This window comes from Siniperca chuatsi, unplaced genomic scaffold (genome assembly GCF_020085105.1).
Source record: "Siniperca chuatsi isolate FFG_IHB_CAS unplaced genomic scaffold, ASM2008510v1 Contig00110, whole genome shotgun sequence".
NCBI lineage: Eukaryota > Metazoa > Chordata > Actinopteri > Centrarchiformes > Sinipercidae > Siniperca > Siniperca chuatsi.
Window position 1 is genome coordinate 1 of NW_025322582.1, and position 19,391 is coordinate 19,391.

General features: G+C 48.9%; 1 long non-coding RNA gene, 9 other non-coding genes and 1 pseudogene across 10 annotated transcripts; all 11 read left to right on the plus strand.

Moving 5' to 3' along the window:
- Nucleotides 1–5,842: 5,842 nt before the first annotated feature.
- On the plus strand, nt 5,843–11,276 carry LOC122872762. Its single transcript, XR_006377283.1, has 2 exons — nt 5,843–6,560; nt 10,742–11,276. It is a non-coding gene; the product is annotated as an uncharacterized LOC122872762 (long non-coding RNA).
- On the plus strand, nt 6,493–6,684 carry LOC122872776. Its single transcript, XR_006377294.1, has one exon. It is a non-coding gene; the product is annotated as a U2 spliceosomal RNA (small nuclear RNA).
- LOC122872772 lies at nt 7,213–7,327 on the plus strand. The gene has a single exon (XR_006377291.1). It is a non-coding gene; the product is annotated as a U5 spliceosomal RNA (small nuclear RNA).
- LOC122872774 lies at nt 9,644–9,830 on the plus strand. The gene has a single exon (XR_006377293.1). It is a non-coding gene; the product is annotated as a U2 spliceosomal RNA (small nuclear RNA).
- On the plus strand, nt 10,387–10,499 carry LOC122872766. The gene has a single exon (XR_006377285.1). It is a non-coding gene; the product is annotated as a U5 spliceosomal RNA (small nuclear RNA).
- Nucleotides 10,675–10,865, plus strand: LOC122872763. Its single transcript, XR_006377284.1, has one exon. It is a non-coding gene; the product is annotated as a U2 spliceosomal RNA (small nuclear RNA).
- A 143-nt stretch (nt 11,277–11,419) lies between the features above and the next one.
- On the plus strand, nt 11,420–11,531 carry LOC122872768. Its single transcript, XR_006377287.1, has one exon. It is a non-coding gene; the product is annotated as a U5 spliceosomal RNA (small nuclear RNA).
- A 172-nt stretch (nt 11,532–11,703) lies between these two features.
- Nucleotides 11,704–11,891, plus strand: LOC122872773. The gene has a single exon (XR_006377292.1). It is a non-coding gene; the product is annotated as a U2 spliceosomal RNA (small nuclear RNA).
- Nucleotides 11,892–12,452: 561 nt separating this feature from the next.
- LOC122872770 lies at nt 12,453–12,565 on the plus strand. The gene has a single exon (XR_006377289.1). It is a non-coding gene; the product is annotated as a U5 spliceosomal RNA (small nuclear RNA).
- A 5,404-nt stretch (nt 12,566–17,969) lies between these two features.
- On the plus strand, nt 17,970–18,170 carry LOC122872765 (annotated as a pseudogene).
- Nucleotides 18,171–18,636: 466 nt separating this feature from the next.
- On the plus strand, nt 18,637–18,749 carry LOC122872771. The gene has a single exon (XR_006377290.1). It is a non-coding gene; the product is annotated as a U5 spliceosomal RNA (small nuclear RNA).
- Nucleotides 18,750–19,391: the final 642 nt, after the last annotated feature.

A 19,391-nucleotide genomic window follows, 5' to 3' on the forward strand; every position in this document is an offset into this window, starting at 1 on the left:
TATTTAGTTTGTTAAAAATATATATTATTTAGTTTGTTAAAAATTAAAAATATAAAAATTCATAAAAATTAAATATAATTTTAGTTTACAATTTAAAATTTGAGTTAAATTTGATTTTTGTTTTAGATAATTTTATTTACTTTCGTATAGGGATTCTAAAAAAAACAACTCCATCATGAGTTTTGCTCATGATGATCGATGGACCGTGGTGCGCCACGGTAAAAGACGTCGTCGATCCCCTGAACGGGATCGACAAAGACCATTTCAGGGTGGATATTACCACCAATCCGCCTTTGATAGAGAGGGGGTGGGGTAGGGACTACCAGGGAAGGACCGTGCACGTCCTGTCTCCCACTTTGCTGGGGGTCAGGTTCAGTCCCCTACCCTAACCCTAACCCTAACCCCAACCCTAACCCTAACCCTAACCCCTAACCCCTAACCCTAACCCTAACCCCTAACCCTACTTCATTTATCTAATATTACTAATCTTTGTTCTGGCTTTACCTTGACTCTTTTTAGAACAGGATATCCTGGAACGAGGACTTACCTTTATCCCGGCGCGGGGTACCCGATTTGCTGCAACTCCGCAGCGACCTCCATGCTTACCATAGGAGACTCAAATTAATTAACCACTTTCAATATAATGATGATAATTACAGCAGTGAGCCTTTTACTAACCCTTCTCATTGGGAACATGGTCTGGAGTCTTTACCACAGGCATTGCAAGTATTAATAAATAAAGATGAAACTCTGTTGTCCAACTTTAAACCCCTACAGTTGGGCAAGTCAAATATTAGCATTGCCCAAAAACAGGCTCTAAGGTCTTTGAGCAGTAGGAAAGACATAATTATTAAACCAGCAGACAAGGGGGGCCAAATAGTGCTCCAGGATAGGTTCAATTACCTGTGAGGAGGCGTACAGACAACTGGGAGACACCACCTATTATGTCCCTCTGACCCAATTGTTGCAATCTGAAACCCAACATATGGTTAGGCAAATAATCTCTAAATTATATGATGATAAACAGATTTCCAGTAAACAGAAGTATTATTTATTCGGGCCGGATTCTCCTCGCCCCCGCCTATTCTATTTGCTGCCCAAAATCCATAAAACTCCAGAGACTTGGACCGTCCCTTATAAAATACCTGTTGGCAGGCCCATTGTTAGTGATTGTGGTTCAGAATCATATCGTATAGCGGAGTACATTGACTATTATATTAATCCCATCTCACAACAGCATCCAAGCTATGTTAAAGATACTTATGAATTTATCAATAAGTCAAAGGACATGGAAGTACCTGAAAATGCCTTCCTCTTTTCTATTGATATTGATTCTCTGTATACTAACATAGACACTACCTTAGGACTCAAGGCAGTGGCCGAGGCCTTCCAACGGGTCCCGGACCCCCGGCGCCCGGACAAAGAGGTCCTCCAGTTGTTAGAAATCACCTTAACACGTAATGACTTTGAGTTTAATGGTAAGTTTTATCTCCAGATATGCGGTTGTGCAATGGGGAGAAAGTATTCCCCCGCCTATGCAGATATATACCTCGCAGAATGGGAAAGGACTGCCTTTCTCAAATGTAAAACTTACCTCTGCTGTATCTCCGGTACTCGACGACGATATTTTCGGTATCTGGACCAGTTCAGTGGAATCCTTTAAGGAATTCCTAACTGTGTTAAACTCTCATCACCCGAAAATCAAATTGAAACACAATTTACAGTTTGAGTAAGTTGAATTTCTGGACACGAAGGTCTTCTTCTGCAAATATATGGAGCATACTAAGAAATTAGCCACCAAAGTCTATTTCAAAGACACTGATAGACATGCCCTCCTTCACAAAACTAGCTATCATCCCAAACATACTTTCCGAGGTCTAATAAAATCACAACTGATCAGATTTCACCGTATTTGTACCTACCCTCAGGATGTAGAGGACGCCACAAGGACCTCTTTGCGGCACTCCGTCCTAGGGGTACACAAAACAGTTCCTTAGGGGATTAAGGCAGAGGTCAGGAACATCTTCAGGGACAGGGGAGAGTACAGTGGAAGAAAGGAGGAGGGGTTGGACCAACCCTCCCACTCATCCCCTGGTGGTCACATACTCCCAACACCTGAGTACCCTTACTTCCCAGATCAGAAACAATTTCCAACAGACACAGGAAACAGTGGAACCTCTTCAAAAGTACCGTTTGATCATAGCAAACAGAAGAAACAGGAGTTTGAGAGATATTTTAGTTCGCACTGCATTTAATAAGCCAATGAAACAATCGGATAAATATCTTCTTAAACCTTCCCCCTTCATAGTCAACAGACATTCGGGCTGTGGAGCTCCTCTCCCTCAAAAACTAACACCAGAGGATTCCAATTTGGTTTATCTCATCCAGTGTGAACATTGTGATAAACTCTACATTGGTGAAACAAGCAAAACCTTGAAAACACGTGTAACTCAACATATTTACCGTATTCGGGGAGGGAGAGCCACCACCTTACTTCATAAGCACTTTAAAATGTTTGGTTTGGAGCATCTCAGGTATAGAGGCCTGGAGGGCAGAGACGGTTGGTCCACCCTACAGCGCAAACGAGCAGAGAGGAAATGGATCACTCGACTGAAGACGTTAGACCCCAGTGGTTTTAATGAAAAATTATGATATGCTGTCTACCTAAAACCCCCCTTCTTTTCCCCCCCTTTCCTTTTCTTTTTCCTTTTCCTTTCTCTATTCAGAACAATTCAAATCATCTTTATTGGCTGTACTCGGGACTAGCATTGGAAATTAACCGGCATTCTCTCCTTTAGAGATGAATCATACATTTTGTATTTGGCATGGTTTTTAATTATGTGTGTATATATATATATTGTGTTTTAAATATTTTATTTAAATATGAATTTTACAACTAACATAGCACTTGAATTTAGCACTTAGGTGCAATTTTATTGTACTAATAACCTCCCCCCTCTTTTAATCTATTTAGCATGCTTCCTTTTTAATTTATATGCATGTTATGTATTGTTCTTTTATAAATATTATTTATTCTTTTTTTGCGAGATAATGCCGGCACCAATCACTTGCTAACCCTACTTCCCTTCCCATATTTTGATTGGTATTCTTCTGATTTATCTTCTCTTTTCCTTAGCAGCTTTCTTTAAACTTGACCCTCCCCTCCCCTTTCCCTAACCCTAACCTTCCTCCCCCTTCCCTTCCCTAACCTTAACCTTCTTCCCTTCCCTAACCCTAACCTTCCTCCCCTAACCCTAACCCTTCCCTTTTCCCTAACCCTAACCTTTCTCCCCCTTCCCTTTCCTAACCCCAACCTCCTCCCCTAACCCTAAGTTTTCCCCTTTTCCTCTTTCCTAACCCCAAGTTTCCGTTTTTACTTACCTGTTTCCCTTTACCTACTTACCTTCCCATACTTACCTACCTGGGTGACCATTTGATCCTCCTTACCTTTGGTCAAATTTCTTTTCTTTTCCTTTCTCTTCTCCCCTTCTTTCCGGCAGGTTCCAGCGAGATCTCTCTTACCTAGAAGATGTAAAAATTAAATAAAAATAAATAAATAAAAAAACACATTTTTAACACGGAGAATTCGGCTTGGAGTTTTAAGCTTTAAAACTGAGTATTGGTCAGGACCTTAGGCAGACATTGCTGCAACAGGGCTATTCGGTTTCATCCTTTTGTTATGTATTTGTATATATTTTTTCAATTATGTACATTATGATTTACTACATGCATGTTTTTTTCTATTGAAGCACTTATTCATATTAATATTATTATATAATTTCTTGTATCTCCCTCTGATTAATCAGCACTTACCTTTTTTATTTCCAGCACTTACCGCCCTGCTGCAGTTCTGTTTGTCTGCTTTTTGTTTTTCTTACCCAGTTGCTCTCCTGAAATTATACCTGAGTGCTTACTTTTATGAATTATCAATGGTGGTGTCTCAAATCTCCCGTTACAGGAGATTTAACTGAGCCCCGTCGACTGTTAGACTATGTAGTGCATTTATTCCATTTCTTAGTGATTTTAGTCCCAGACACTGATTTGTTGTTTCCCCTAATTTTTTTCCTTTTGGTTTTTAAAAAAACTTTTATAAACCACATAGTAGCACCTGTTGATTTTATGAACTTAGAATACAAAGAAATACTAGTGCCAGTGCATTATAACTCCCTGCAGGAGTTAACCCCTTTGCCCCTAACCCTAACCACTACCCCTAACCCTAACCCCTAACCCTAACCCCTAACCCTAACCCTACCCCTAACCCTAACCCCTAACCCTAACCCTAACCCTAACTGGTTTCAATTCCAAAACAGTTTCTCAAATACACCATACATGCATCATATCATTCAGTGGGTACAAAATGCATGTCATCATTTCATCCCTACCAGTTTTATGTGAAGTTTTGGGACATACTAGGGCCGGTACTTTTGGAGGTACTCTCTGCAACACTCCGCACAGGTGTAATGGGAGGGACTTTGGCCACCGGTGTTATCTCCCTTCTGTTTAAGAAGGGTGATCACACCGACCTAGGCACTGGCGGCCACTGACCATGCTGTGTGTTGATTATAAACTCCTGGCAAAGGTCCTAGCGGATCGACTGGGCACAGCGCTTCCACATGTGGTCCATGTGGACCAGACATGCGGGGTGGCAGGGCGCTCCGTGAGGTGGAATCTACAGTTGGTACGAGATGCTGTTACTTGGGCAGAGGACAGGCACTTGCCACTTATGGTGGTTGGTCTTGACCAGGCAAAGGCTTTTGACAGGGTACACTGGGGTTTTATGTTTAGGGTATTGGAAAGGTTAGGTTTTAGCCAGGTTTTTGTAGGATGGTTGCGTACATCCCATACGGGCGTGGGAGCACAGTTTCAGTTAACGGTCACTTGGGGATGTTTTCAGTTTGTATTCAGGGGTAAGACAGGGTGCCCACTCTCACCGCTGCTCTACATCCTTTACATGGAGCCCCTGGCAGCAGCCATTCGGGCTGACCCGGGTGTGAAAGGTTTCCTAGTGCCTGGCAGCGGAGGCCTACGGGTCAAGTTGTCCCAGTATGCAGATGACACCACACTGCTGCTGGACAGCGACGCATGCCTGATTCGTTCTTTGGAGGTGTTTCAGGATTTTAGCAAGGTATCTGGAGCAAAACTTAATTGTGCCAAGTCCTCTGTGAAGTTTTTGGGCGGTGGAAAGAAAGGACGGATGTACCAGGGGCTGTCGCTCTGTGAAGGGCCTCTGAAGGTACTAGGTGTCAGTTTTGGGACAGACCACAGTGCCACAGCCAACTGGACCAAGCGCCTTTTGGCAGTCCAGAAGAAGCTCACGGCATGGAAGGGCAGGTGCCTTACTTTCATAGGTAAAGTTCTTGTCTTGAAGGTAGGCGTCCTACCATCTCTCTTATACCTGGCATACATATACCCACTGCCAGTTAGTATGAGGAGGCCTCTTATGCGCCTGGTGTTCGGTTTCATATGGGGTGGGAGATACGAGTATGTGGCGAGGACTCGCATGTTGGCTGGAATCGAAGCAGGGGAGAGATGTGCCACACCTCCCGCTGAAGCTGGACTGCATCTTTGTTTCTTTTTGTGTAGGGAATTATCCGCTACAATAGTGCACCCCTCAGGCTACTTTCTGAGGCTCTATTTTGCTTACCAGGCCAGGCGGCAGATGGTATGGAGCAATTTGGCACCCGGGTGGAGCAGCAACCATGGCACTACCATCGTGCAACCAGGTGGCTGCGGGCTCATCCGGAAGCTACTGAGACAGAGGTGAGAATAAACCACAAGGTCCTCTACAGAGTGGTTAGACAGGGAGTGGTCATGCCTCAGGTGGCTGGGACCACAGCGGAGATTTGGAAGAGGATCCAGCCACGGAGGCTAGACAACGGACTCAAAGATCTAAATTGGTTATGCCTCCATAAATGTATGCCGGTACGAGAAACTATGTATAGGCATGGGTTGGCAAGATCCCCTGTGTGCCCGAGGGCAGCTTGTGCAGGAGAGGAGACGATTAGGCATGTCATGTGGGACTGTCCATTTGCGGGGGCGGTATGGGATAAAGTTGGGACATGGCTAGGCCAGGTGATCCCTGGGTTTCACCTGACATGGGCTAGGGTCGAAAGAGGGGTGAGCTTAGGGAATGGTCAGGCAAGTTTCCTCATTTGGCTAATTGTTAGCCTAATCAAGAGGAGTTTGTGGTTGGCCAGGCAAGATCTGGTGAAAAGAAATAGAGATAGCGGTGTGGAAGGGGTAATAAGGAGGGTGGAAGCAGACATAAAGGGGAGAATTAAAAGGGACATTTTGAAGTGGGGGAAGCATGCCGCATTGGAGAGGTGGAAAGGAGGGTTTGGTTGGATATGGTGAAATTTAGATTCATGTCAAATTGGTTTCTTTGAGAATTTCAGTTATGTTGGTAGGGATGAAATGATGACATGGATTTTGTACCCACTGAATGATATGATGCATGTATGGTGTATTTGAGAAACTGTTTTGGAATTGAAACCAGTTTTTTGTAATAAAAAAAAAAAAAAAAAAAAAAAATCTGTTCTTATCAGTTTAATATCTGATAGGTCCTCTATAAGGGGACGACGTATTAAACGGATTTTTAGCACGGGAGCTGAAAGCGGGGCTCGCTCCGCTCACTCCACGCATCGACCCGGCACTGCAGCGCCGCCGGGAGGCGGTGCACCCTTCTCCTGCCTTGTGGAAAGCCAAGCGCGGGACGCGAGCGGAGAGGTTCGGCGCTGGACCAAAAGACTCGAGTCGGGGTGGATGGCATCCCTTAGGGCTGGGGCGGTGGGAAAACCCTCTGTGGACTCACCGATGTTCCTCGTGGAACCTCATTGGGCCCCCAGTCTCAAATCGCCGGCGTATCGACCGCCAGGCGAAGCCTCGAAAAAGGCAGCCAGATTTGCGATTTGGATTGGCAGGGGATATTGCCCCATTGCGACCGGTATACAATACCTGTTGAATGTGCCCGCATTTTCCCTCCTCTCTCTCACTCGTGGCCGAGGCTTGGCTTGCGAGAGCCTGAGTACTCCTGATGTTAAAAGCCAGGCCTAATTTTCTCCCAATCCGATTGGATGGAGCCTGGGATAATGCGGTTGAGGGGGAATGGGCGTGGCCTGGTATTTGGGACTCCGTCGGCAGAGTGAGGCTTACCGCGAGGGTAGTGACTGGGGCCGCTAGGCTCGTCGGCGCTCTCGAGGCCAGGCCTGAACTTGCTCGGGTTTCTCTTCATAACGCACAAGTCTTTCGCCTTTTACTAAAGACTTCCGTGGAGAGGGGGCGCCCATGAGTTACGCCTATTTTGGCAGGCTTTGCCGTCCGGCCGAGCCTTGCGCGTCTGTGAAAAGCAAGAGAGCTGCCCCAGGCGATATCGGGCGTGGGCCGCTTGGGAGGCGGTGCTGAGGAAGCAGCCGTTGTTTGTGCGCAGAGACAAGAGGTTGCACCAGGGCAAGGAGAAGCGTTCCAGGAGGTGGGCTCCCGAGGCGAAGCGTCAGGGCTCATCGCTTCTCGGCCTTTTGGCTAAGATCAAGTGTTTATGTGAAGTTTTGGGACATACTAGGGCCGGTACTTTTGGAGGTACTCTCTGCAACACTCCGCACAGGTGTAATGGGAGGACTTTGGCCACGGTGTTATCTCCCTTCTGTTTAAGAAGGGTGATCACACCGACCTAGGGAACTGGCGGCCACTGACCATGCTGTGTGTTGATTATAAACTCCTGGCAAAGGTCCTAGCGGATCGACTGGGCACAGCGCTTCCACATGTGGTCCATGTGGACCAGACATGCGGGGTGGCAGGGCGCTCCGTGAGGTGGAATCTACAGTTGGTACGAGATGCTGTTACTTGGGCAGAGGACAGGCACTTGCCACTTATGGTGGTTGGTCTTGACCAGGCAAAGGCTTTTGACAGGGTACACTGGGGTTTTATGTTTAGGGTATTGGAAAGGTTAGGTTTTAGCCAGGTTTTTGTAGGATGGTTGCGTACATTGTATACGGGCGTGGGGAGCACAGTTTCAGTTAACGGTCACTTGGGGGATGTTTTCAGTTTGTATTCAGGGGTAAGACAGGGGTGCCCACTCTCACCGCTGCTCTACATCCTTTACATGGAGCCCCTGGCAGCAGCCATTCGGGCTGACCCGGGTGTGAAAGGTTTCCTAGTGCCTGGCAGCGGAGGCCTACGGGTCAAGTTGTCCCAGTATGCAGATGACACCACACTGCTGCTGGACAGCGACGCATGCCTGATTCGTTCTTTGGAGGTGTTTCAGGATTTTAGCAAGGTATCTGGAGCAAAACTTAATTGTGCCAAGTCCTCTGTGAAGTTTTTTGGGCGGTGGAAAGAAAGGACGGATGTACCAGGGGGGCTGTCGCTCTGTGAAGGGCCTCTGAAGGTACTAGGTGTCAGTTTTGGGACAGACCACAGTGCCACAGCCAACTGGACCAAGCGCCTTTTGGCAGTCCAGAAGAAGCTCACGGCATGGAAGGGCAGGTGCCTTACTTTCATAGGTAAAGTTCTTGTCTTGAAGGTAGACGTCCTACCATCTCTCTTATACCTGGCATACATATACCCACTGCCAGTTAGTATGAGGAGGCCTCTTATGCGCCTGGTGTTCGGTTTCATATGGGGTGGGAGATACGAGTATGTGGCGAGGACTCGCATGTTGGCTGGAATCGAAGCAGGGGAGAGATGTGCCACACCTCCCGCTGAAGCTGGACTGCATCTTTGTTTCTTTTTTGTGTAGGGAATTATCCGCTACAATAGTGCACCCCTCAGGCTACTTTCTGAGGCTCTATTTTGCTTACCAGGCCAGACGGCAGATGGTATGGAGCAATTTGGCACCCCGGGTGGAGCAGCAACCATGGCACTACCATCATGCAACCAGGTGGCTGCGGGCTCATCCGGAAGCTACTGAGACAGAGGTGAGAATAAACCACAAGGTCCTCTACAGAGTGGTTAGACAGGGAGTGGTCATGCCTCAGGTGGCTGGGACCACGACGGAGATTTGGAAGAGGATCCAGCCACGGAGGCTAGACAACGGACTCAAAGATCTAAATTGGTTATGCCTCCATAAATGTATGCCGGTACGAGAAACTATGTATAGGCATGGGTTGGCAAGATCCCCTGTGTGCCCGAGGGCAGCTTGTGCAGGAGAGGAGACGATTAGGCATGTCATGTGGGACTGTCCATTTGCGGGGGCGGTATGGGATAAAGTTGGGACATGGCTAGGCCAGGTGATCCCTGGGTTTCACCTGACATGGGCTAGGGTCGAAAGAGGGGTGAGCTTAGGGAATGGTCAGGCAAGTTTCCTCATTTGGCTAATGGTTAGCCTAATCAAGAGGAGTTTGTGGTTGGCCAGGCAAGATCTGGTGAAAAGAAATAGAGATAGCGGTGTGGAAGGGGTAATAAGGAGGGTGGAAGCAGACATAAAGGGGAGAATTAAAAGGGACATTTTGAAGTGGGGGAAGCATGCCGCATTGGAGAGGTGGAAAGGAGGGTTTGGTTGGATATGGTGAAATTTAGATTCATGTCAAATTGGTTTCTTTGAGAATTTCAGTTATGTTGGTAGGGATGAAATGATGACATGGATTTTGTACCCACTGAATGATATGATGCATGTATGGTGTATTTGAGAAACTGTTTTGGAATTGAAACCAGTTTTTTGTATAAAAAAAAAAAAAAAAAAATCTGTTCTTATCAGTTTAATATCTGATAGGTCCTCTATAAGGGGACGACGTATTAAACGGATTTTTAGCACCGGGAGCTGAAAACGGGGCTCGCTCCGCTCACTCCACGCATCGACCCGGCACTGCAGCGCCGCCGGGAACGGTGCACCCTTCTCCTGCCTTGTGGAAAGCCAAACGCGGAACGCGAACGGAGAGGTTCGACGCTGGACCAAAAGACTCGAGTCGGGGTGGATGGCATCCCTTAGGGCTGGGAGCGGTGGGAAAACCCTCTGTGGACTCACCGATGTTCCTCGTGGAACCTCATTGGGCCCCCAGTCTCAAATCGCGGGTATCGGGCCGCGACGCGGCGCAGAATCGACCGCCAGGCGAAGCCTCCGAAAAGGCAGCCAGATTTGCGCTTTGGATTGGCAGGGGATATTGCCCCATTGCGACCGGTATACAATACCTGTTGAATGTGCCCCGCATTTTTTCCCCTCCTCTCTCTCACTCGTGGCCGAGGGCTTGGCTTGCGAGAGCCTGAGTACTCCTGATGTTAAAAGCCAGGCCCTAATTTCTCCGCAATCCGATTGGATGGAGCCTGGGATAATGCGGTTGAGGGGGAATGGGCGTGGCCTGGTATTTGGGACTCCGTCGGCAGAGTGAGGCTTACCGCGAGGGTAGTGACTGGGGCCGCTAGGCTCGTCGGCCGCTCTCGAGGCCAGGCCTGCACTTGCTCGGGTTTCTCTTCATAACGCACAAGTCTTTCGCCTTTTACTAAAGACTTCCGTGGAGAGGGACGCCCATGAGTTACGCCTATTTTTGGCAGGCTTTGCCGTCCGGCCGAGCCTTGCGCGTCTGTGAAAAGCAAGAGAGCTGCCCCAGGCGATATCGGGGCGTGGGCCGCTTGGGAGGCGGTGCTGAGGAAGCAGCCGTTGTTGTGCGCAGAGACAAGAGGCTGCACCAGGGCAAGGGAGAAGCGTTCCAGGAGGTGGGCTCCGGAAGCGAAGCGTCAGGGCTCATCGCTTCTCGGCCTTTTGGCTAAGATCAAGTGTAGTATCTGTTCTTATCAGTTTAATATCTGATAGGTCCTCTATAAGGGGACGACGTATTAAACGGATTTTTAGCACCGGGAGCTGAAAACGGGGCTCGCTCCGCTCACTCCACGCATCGACCCGGCACTGCAGCGCCGCCGGGAACGGTGCGCCCTTCTCCTGCCTTGTGGAAAGCCAAACGCGGAACGCGAACGGAGAGGTTCGACGCTGGACCAAAAGACTCGAGTCGGGGTGGATGGCATCCCTTAGGGCTGGGAGCGGTGGGAAAACCCTCTGTGGACTCACCGATGTTCCTCGTGGAACCTCATTGGGCCCCCAGTCTCAAATCGCCGCGTATCGGCCGCGACGCGGCGCAGAATCGACCGCCAGGCGAAGCCTCCGAAAAGGCAGCCAGATTTGCGCTTTGGATTGGCAGGGGATATTGCCCCATTGCGACCGGTATACAATACCTGTTGAATGTGCCCCGCATTTTCCCTCCCTCTCTCTCACTCGTGGCCGAGGGCTTGGCTTGCGAGAGCCTGAGTACTCCTGATGTTAAAAGCCAGGCCCTAATTTCTCCGCAATCCGATTGGATGGAGCCTGGGATAATGCGGTTGAGGGGGAATGGGCGTGGCCTGGTATTTGGGACTCCGTCGGCAGAGTGAGGCTTACCGCGAGGGTAGTGACTGGGGCCGCTAGGCTCGTCGGCCGCTCTCGAGGCCAGGCCTGCACTTGCTCGGGTTTCTCTTCATAACGCACAAGTCTTTCGCCTTTTACTAAAGACTTCCGTGGAGAGGGACGCCCATGAGTTACGCCTATTTTTGGCAGGCTTTGCCGTCCGCCGAGCCTTGCGCGTCTGTGAAAAGCAAGAGAGCTGCCCCAGGCGATATCGGGCGTGGGCCGCTTGGGAGGCGGTGCTGAGGAAGCAGCCGTTGTTGTGCGCAGAGACAAGAGGCTGCACCAGGGCAAGGAGAAGCGTTCCAGGAGGTGGGCTCCGAAGCGAAGCGTCAGGGCTCATCGCTTCTCGGCCTTTTGGCTAAGATCAAGTGTAGTATCTGTTCTTATCAGTTTAATATCTGATAGGTCCTCTATAAGGGGACGACGTATTAAACGGATTTTTAGCACCGGGAGCTGAAAACGGGCTCGCTCCGCTCACTCCACGCATCGACCCGGCACTGCAGCGCGCCGGGGCGGTGCGCCCTTCTCCTGCCTTGTGGAAAGCCAAAGCGCGCGAACGCGAACGGAGAGGTTCGACGCTGGACCAAAAGACTCGAGTCGGGGTGGATGGCATCCCTTAGGGCTGGGAGCGGTGGGAAAACCCTCTGTGGACTCACCGATGTTCCTCGTGGAACCTCATTGGGCCCCCAGTCTCAAATCGCCGCGTGTCGGCGCGCGCGCGCGCGCGCAGAATCGACCGCCAGGCGAAGCCTCGAAAAAAAAGGCAGCCAGATTTGCGCTTTGGATTGGCAGGGGATATTGCCCCATTGCGACCGGTATACAATACCTGTTGAATGTGCCCCGCATTTTCCCTCCCCTCTCTCTCACTCGTGGCCGAGGGCTTGGCTTGAGAGCCTGAGTACTCCTGATGTTAAAAGCCAGGCCCTAATTTCTCCGCAATCCGATTGGATGGAGCCTGGGATAATGCGGTTGAGGGGGAATGGGCGTGGCCTGGTATTTGGGACTCCGTCGGCAGAGTGAGGCTTACCGCGAGGGTAGTGACCGGGGCCGCTAGGCTCGTCGGCCGCTCTCGAGGCCAGGCCTGCACTCGCTCGGGTTTCTCTTCATAACGCACAAGTCTTTCGCCTTTTACTAAAGACTTCCGTGGAGAGGGACGCCCATGAGTTACGCCTATTTTTGGCAGGCTTTGCCGTCCGGCCGAGCCTTGCGCGTCTGTGAAAAGCAAGAGAGCTGCCCCAGGCGATATCGGGGCGTGGGCCGCTTGGGAGGCGGTGCTGAGGAAGCAGCCGTTGTTGTGCGCAGAGACAAGAGGCTGCACCAGGGCAAGGGAGAAGCGTTCCAGGAGGTGGGCTCCGGAAGCGAAGCGTCAGGGCTCATCGCTTCTCGGCCTTTTGGCTAAGACTGCGATCGCCTCCTGTTGGTGGTAAAACTTTCGCCTGTTGTGGCATTGGTTTTTTACCAGTATTTTGGAGGAAATTCACCAATTTCTTTATGTGAATATTTCAACTTCTTTGTAGTTGCAAATATTAAGCATATAGGAATTCATTGGCACAGAGGTTTTTTTTGCCTGTACTCTGCTGGATTAACATCTTTATTAGGCCAAACAAGAAAAGGTAAGTGATTTTATTCCTTTATTCTTTTATATTGTAGTTTAAGGCTATCTTACTCTTGTATTTTAGTTTTTTCTTTTATCCCTGGTTTTTTAGGCAGTTTTAAGTGTTTTAGTTCATTTCATCCTTTTAGCGTGTGGTGCCTCCACCATGTCGGCCAACCATGCCGGCATGCGGAGGCACCACAGTGTCGATTCATATTTAAAGATATAGACGGAAAGCCAATGGGCATGTCAAGACTTGACTTCTCCAGGAAGCTAATCCAAAAAACCTTGATGTTCGGACCTGAAGACATAAATTGCATTTTGACGCTACCGTTCAACAAAGGATTTGATGTTAGCTTTCGCTCTGCTGTTACGCTAAGAGACTTCTGGTCACGTTTTGAAAATGTAAAACCCCAGTTTTCCGCTTTGAATGTTGAGAAACTGACTGACAATGCCTCTAAAACGGTCATTGTCAGAATGTTCAATGAGACAGTAAATGCGGATGACATTTGTTTGTGGCTGGGTAGATATTGCACCGTGAAAGGCCAGGCTACCAAAGTGAGAGATGAGGATGGTATTTGGAATTGCGCTTGGAGGGTCCCCATTCAACAATGGCAGGACCCTCAAGGCTTCCAGGGCCTGAAACATTTGCCATCTGTGATAGTACTGGGAAACAACAGGGGCTATATTCATTACCAGGGCCAGCCCAAGCTCTGCCGCAAGTGTGGTGAGCATGGGCACCTGGCGGAAGCGTGTCAGCAGATAATTTGTGGGAAATGTAGAGAAATTGGGCACACCTTTGAGGAGTGCACCAATGGCAGAAAGTGTAATCTTTGTGGAGAAACAAACCACCTCTTCAGAGATTGCCCTCAATCCTTTGCCAACAAATTGAAAGCAACAAAAGAAGCAGAAAAAGGAAAAAATGGCGGACAAAATGAAGCAGTTAGAGAGCTAATTGAAGAGGCTGGGCTGGAAAATTCAAATCTCCCGCCAAATCCTCTGATTGGAGGACAGGGAACAGGTGTGGCGGGAGTAGGGGAGGGGCCTGCAATTGCTCCACAAGTAGAGAGTGAGGAGGAAGATGGGGCAATGCAGGCAGAAGGCGGAGCTAGCCCAGACTCTAACTCAGGAATTGAAAACGAGGAGTCAATGGGTGATAGCGATGATGCCCCCCTTCCCAATGCCCAGCAGCCCAAGAGGCCTATATCGGAATTGTCCTCTGAGTCCCCTGGAGTCTCACAGAAGAGGGGAAGAGCTGGGAAATACTCAAACAGTTCATCTGTGGAGGAGCCTAGAGTCTTCCCCTCCAATTCCCCAAATGAGGTCTCATTCTTAACCATAGCTCTGCAATCAACCCCTAAGGTCTCAAACCTCAATGCAACCTTGCGTCCGAGGCCAACCCCCAGAGTCCGACGGGGAAATGAAGCTCAACCCTGTCACCTTTCACCCATAAGAGTGAAGGAAGAGCTCCATTCACAGGAAATGGATTAACTGCCTGTTAACACTGAAAATCCCCTTTTAGTCTTTTAAGATTTCATATCTGTTATTTTTAACTATACTCATGACACTCACCTTCTCAACCATAAATGTGAGAAGTGTAAAGTCGAGAGTTAGAGCCCAGACTGTTTTATCCTTTCTTAACTCTTTTAAGTCAGATGTGTTTTTAATACAGGAATGTGGCCTGCCATTTTTAAATCACTACAGAGAGTGGGAGGAGTTATGGCCACAAACATCGATATGGAGTGGATCAAATGAAAACAAAAATGATGGAGTGGCCATTTTAATCAAAAACCCTCTGGTCTTGGTGAAGGGCAGCACTGTGGTGAGGCACGGCCGGGCAATTTTAGCACACTTGACTTTTATGGGAAAAGATTTTAACGTCTTAAATATTTATGGCTTTAACGACAAAAATGACAGGTATGACCTTTTAGAAGACTTGCAGTTCCACATGCTAGGTAGGGCACCTTTAGTTGTAGGGGGGGATTTTAATTGCATTTTAAGCAAGAAAGATAGGAAAAGAACAGGAGAAGATTTTAGAATCGACAAAACATCGGTCTTATTGCAGGGCATATGCAGGGATTTTAAACTTCTGGACTGTTTTAAAACCATGCATCCCAGAGAGGAGGGCTTCACCTGGTTCAGTGGTGATGGCACCAGAGCCTCTCGCATAGATTACCTTTTATCACGTGACTGCCCACCAACCGATGCTAGATTGACACCTGTTTTCTTTTCCGATCACGCAATGCTAACCTGCACCCTTTCACACTCGTCTGGTGTGACAATAGGAAGAGGTCTGTGGAAGCTCAACTGCTCCCTTTTAGAAGATAGAGAGTTAGTTAGCCAATATAGGGAGCAGTACCAAGAGTGGCAGACCCTTCAAGACTTTTACGAGACACGTGCACGCTGGTGGGAAATGGTGAAAGGGAGGACCCGGACTTTCTTTAGACAGGTAGGTAAGAGAAAAAAAGACAGGGACAACAGACGCATGCTGGGACTGCAGAAACGACTCCAGCGGTATTTTAAATTAAACCAGCAAGGGATGGATTTTAACGAAGAGATAAAACAAATTAAAACAGAGATGTCAGTTTTAGCAGAGATTAAAAGCAAGGGTGTCATTTTAAGAAGCAAAGAAAGGGAAATAGAAGAAGGTGAGAAGTGCTCAAGATATTTCTTTAAGAAAATTGTAAATAAAGGGGGGACCATTTTAAAACTAAAAAAAGAAAATGGGTGCACAGCTGACACAACAAAGGAAATTAAAGAAACGGTTGAACACTTTTATAGAGAACTGTACAGCGAAAAAGCTGTTAAAAATGACACCATGACTGAAGTTTTAAAATTCATTGAACAAGCAGTAGGAGACAGTGTGCTTTTAACCCAAGATTTTACCATACTCGAGATAAATACATGTATCAAGAGTTTTAAAGCAGGGAAGTCTCCAGGAGAAGATGGCCTTCCTTTTGAATTTTATTCGACATTTTGGGACATTTTAGCACCTGACTTGCTTGCTGTTTTTATGGATTTTGAACAACTTGACCGGCTTCCTGACAGTTTTAGAGTAGGGATAGTGACTCTCCTTTATAAAGACAAAGACAAGACCGACCTGAAGAACTGGAGACCTATCACACTTTTAAATTTTGACTGTAAACTTTTTAGTAAACTTTTAGCATCACGTATGTCCCTGTTTTTAAAAGAGCTGATTCACCCGGATCAAGCCTGTGCTGTCCCGGGGAGGAAGATCACCGACAGCCTCGTACTGATCCGAGACACCATCTGTTATGCGAGAGACAGAAACATCCGGCTGGTAGTCCTAAATTTAGATTTTGAGAAAGCCTTTGATCGGGTCTCGCACCAGTACCTTTTCCAGGTACTGCAAAAAATGGGGTTCCCAAGAAGGTTCATAGCCTGGGTGGGATTGCTGTACCGGGGCATTACCAGCAAATTCATTGTAAATGGGCATCTGACAAAAGCAGTCAATATAAACTGCGGCGTCCGTCAGGGTTGTCCGTTATCTGCTCTCCTCTACGTTACGTGTATAGAACCACTGGCACAGATCTTGAGAAGGGACCAACGAATCAACGGGGTAGGAGTCCCAGGGAGTGGGGGACTCGTGACAAAATGTGTTTTATACATGGACGACATAAACATTTTATGCACTGACCTTTTATCTGTCAACAGGACGCTGGACTTGACTGACTGGTTTGGACGGGCCTCTGGGTCAAAGCTGAACAGAAGCAAGACCCAAGCCCATTTTTATGGACCGTGGACAGCGACTGAGACGACAGGACTCCCCCTGACTGTGACCCAGACAGACCAGAAGATACTTGGGATTAAATTCGATAGGGAGGGGGGAGGGAAAACAAATTGGCCAGGCATAGTAGGGAAAGTCAGGCAGAGACTAGGGTACTGGAGACTTAGAGGACTGACCATAGAAGGAAAGGTTTTAATCATCAAAGCAGTGATTTTACCTTTGCTTTTACTCATCAGTTCCATTTTCATCCCTCCTAGAAGAGTGCTCTTAGACCTGGAGCGAGCCATCTTTTACTTCCTGTGGGGCTCCAAGTGGGAACGACTGAGGAGAGACGTGATGAAAAAGCCAAAGGAGAAAGGAGGAAAAGGAGTGCCGGACCTGTACTTGTTTTTAGGAAGCAGATACTCCGCACTACACATCACAACCACCACAGCCCCATCCAGAAACCCCAAGACCACAGCAATGACACGTTTCTGGATGGGGTCTTACCTCAGAACACTAAAGATTTTACCCACTGATCTTAGAGTACCTGTGTCTTTTAGCCTGCCACCAGCCTATGCTTTTATCCAGACATTTTTAAAGCATTTTAACCTTGAGCAGGAAGAGTTAGAAGTTTTAACCAACCACCGCTCTCTGATTTCTGTTGTGCAGGAGCGGGAACCGGTGAGCCCAGTGCGCGGGCTTGCTTTCGACGAGCCCTCAACAGTTTGGCGTAACGTGAACCATTCCGCTCTTCCAAACAGACTCCGGGACCTGTCGTGGATGGTGGCTCACGAGATCCTCCCAGTCAGGTCCGTAATGCACTCCCGGGGCATGTCAGCGCACTCAACTTGCCCCCGACCAGGTTGCGGCGCGCGCCTGAGGCGGTGAGGCATCTGCTCTGGGAGTGCAGCGCTGCCGTGGAGAACAGTGGGCAACGGCCGGCTCCTTGCAATTCCCGTGCTTGCCAGCAAGGGAGGTCCTTACGGCACAGCTGGTGCTGTATGGGGTGAGCCACAGAAAACAAATACCAGCACGTGACTTTGCCAAACAGTGGCTCACCCTAGCCGCCATAAAAGACGCCATGTGGACCTCCAGAAACTTGCTGGTAAGGAAGCACATGCAGATCCCCGTGGCTGTGATCCGGATGGCTGCAGCGATGGCCCAAACGGCCAGAGCTGCAGGCGGCAGGCCTAGGACACAGCCACAAAGAAGAATCGCCTCTGTGCCCATTCGGACGAAGGAGCCGGAGCCACACAAAAAAGTTCAAAGCAGCGGCGGCCTGACCCTCCGGGTGAGGCAGGTGGGAAGGAGCAACAGGGTGAGGATCTGTTCTTATCAGTTTAATATCTGATAGGTCCTCTATAAGGGACGACGTATTAAACGGATTTTTAGCACGGGAGCTGAAAACGGGCTCCACGCATCGACCCGGCTGTGCGCCCCTTCTGGACCAAAAGACTCGAGTCGGGGTGGATGGCATCCCTTAGGGCTGGGAGCGGTGGGAAAACCCTCTGTGGACTCACCGATGTTCTCGTGGAACCTCATTGGGCCCCAGTCTCAAAATCGCACAGATCGGCGCGACGCGCAGAAGAATCGACATCGACCGCCAGGCGAAGCCTCGAAAAAGGCAGCCAGATTTGCGCTTTGGATTGGCAGGGGATATTGCCCCATTGCGACCGGTATACAATACCTGTTGAATGTGCCCCGCATTTTCCCTCCTCTCTCTCACTCGTGGCCGAGGGCTTGGCTTGCGAGAGCCTGAGTACTCCTGATGTTAAAAGCCAGGCCCTAATTTCTCCGCAATCCGATTGGATGGAGCCTGGGATAATGCGGTTGAGGGGAATGGGCGTGGCCTGGTATTTGGGACTCCGTCGGCAGAGTGAGGCTTACCGCGAGGGTAGTGACCTGGGGCCGCTAGGCTCGTCGGCCGCTCTCGAGGCCAGGCCTGCACTGCTCGGGTTTCTCTTCATAACGCACAAGTCTTTCGCCTTTTACTAAAGACTTCCGTGGAGAGGGACGCCCATGAGTTACGCCTATTTTTGGCAGGCTTTGCCGTCCGGCCGAGCCTTGCGCGTCTGTGAAAAGCAAGAGAGCTGCCCCAGGCGATATCGGGGCGTGGGCCGCTTGGGAGGCGGTGCTGAGGAAGCAGCCGTTGTTGTGCGCAGAGACAAGAGGCTGCACCAGGGCAAGGGAGAAGCGTTCCAGGAGGTGGGCTCCGGAAGCGAAGCGTCAGGGCTCATCGCTTCTCGGCCTTTTGGCTAAGATCAAGTGACGCAAGAAGAGAAGGAAAACTACAAAGAGAAAGATACACGAGCAACAAAACGACATGGCTGCAACAGCCAATAACCAGCAGACGGTCCCAAAGGTTGGTCTGAGGTTTACTTTGCGGTTCCAGGCTGTTTCAGATTCAGAACAAGTTCTATCAAGAGCTTTCTTTTGCAAGACTGTGATTATCGGGCAGCTACACCTGAAGGTGGAAGAAGTCTTTTGTATTCAGTGGAACCAGCAGGAAAAGGCTTTTGACGTCACCCTGAGGGATGAGGATCTCTACAGAAGAGTGGTCGAGGTCTGCAACAAAGAAGCTGGGGTAAGGCCCTTGTCCTGTTACCAGGTTCTGAATCTAGACCGACCAAATTTCAGAACCATCACCGTACATATGTTCAACCCTTTTGTGACTGACCTGGCGTTAGCTGCATTTTTGGAGC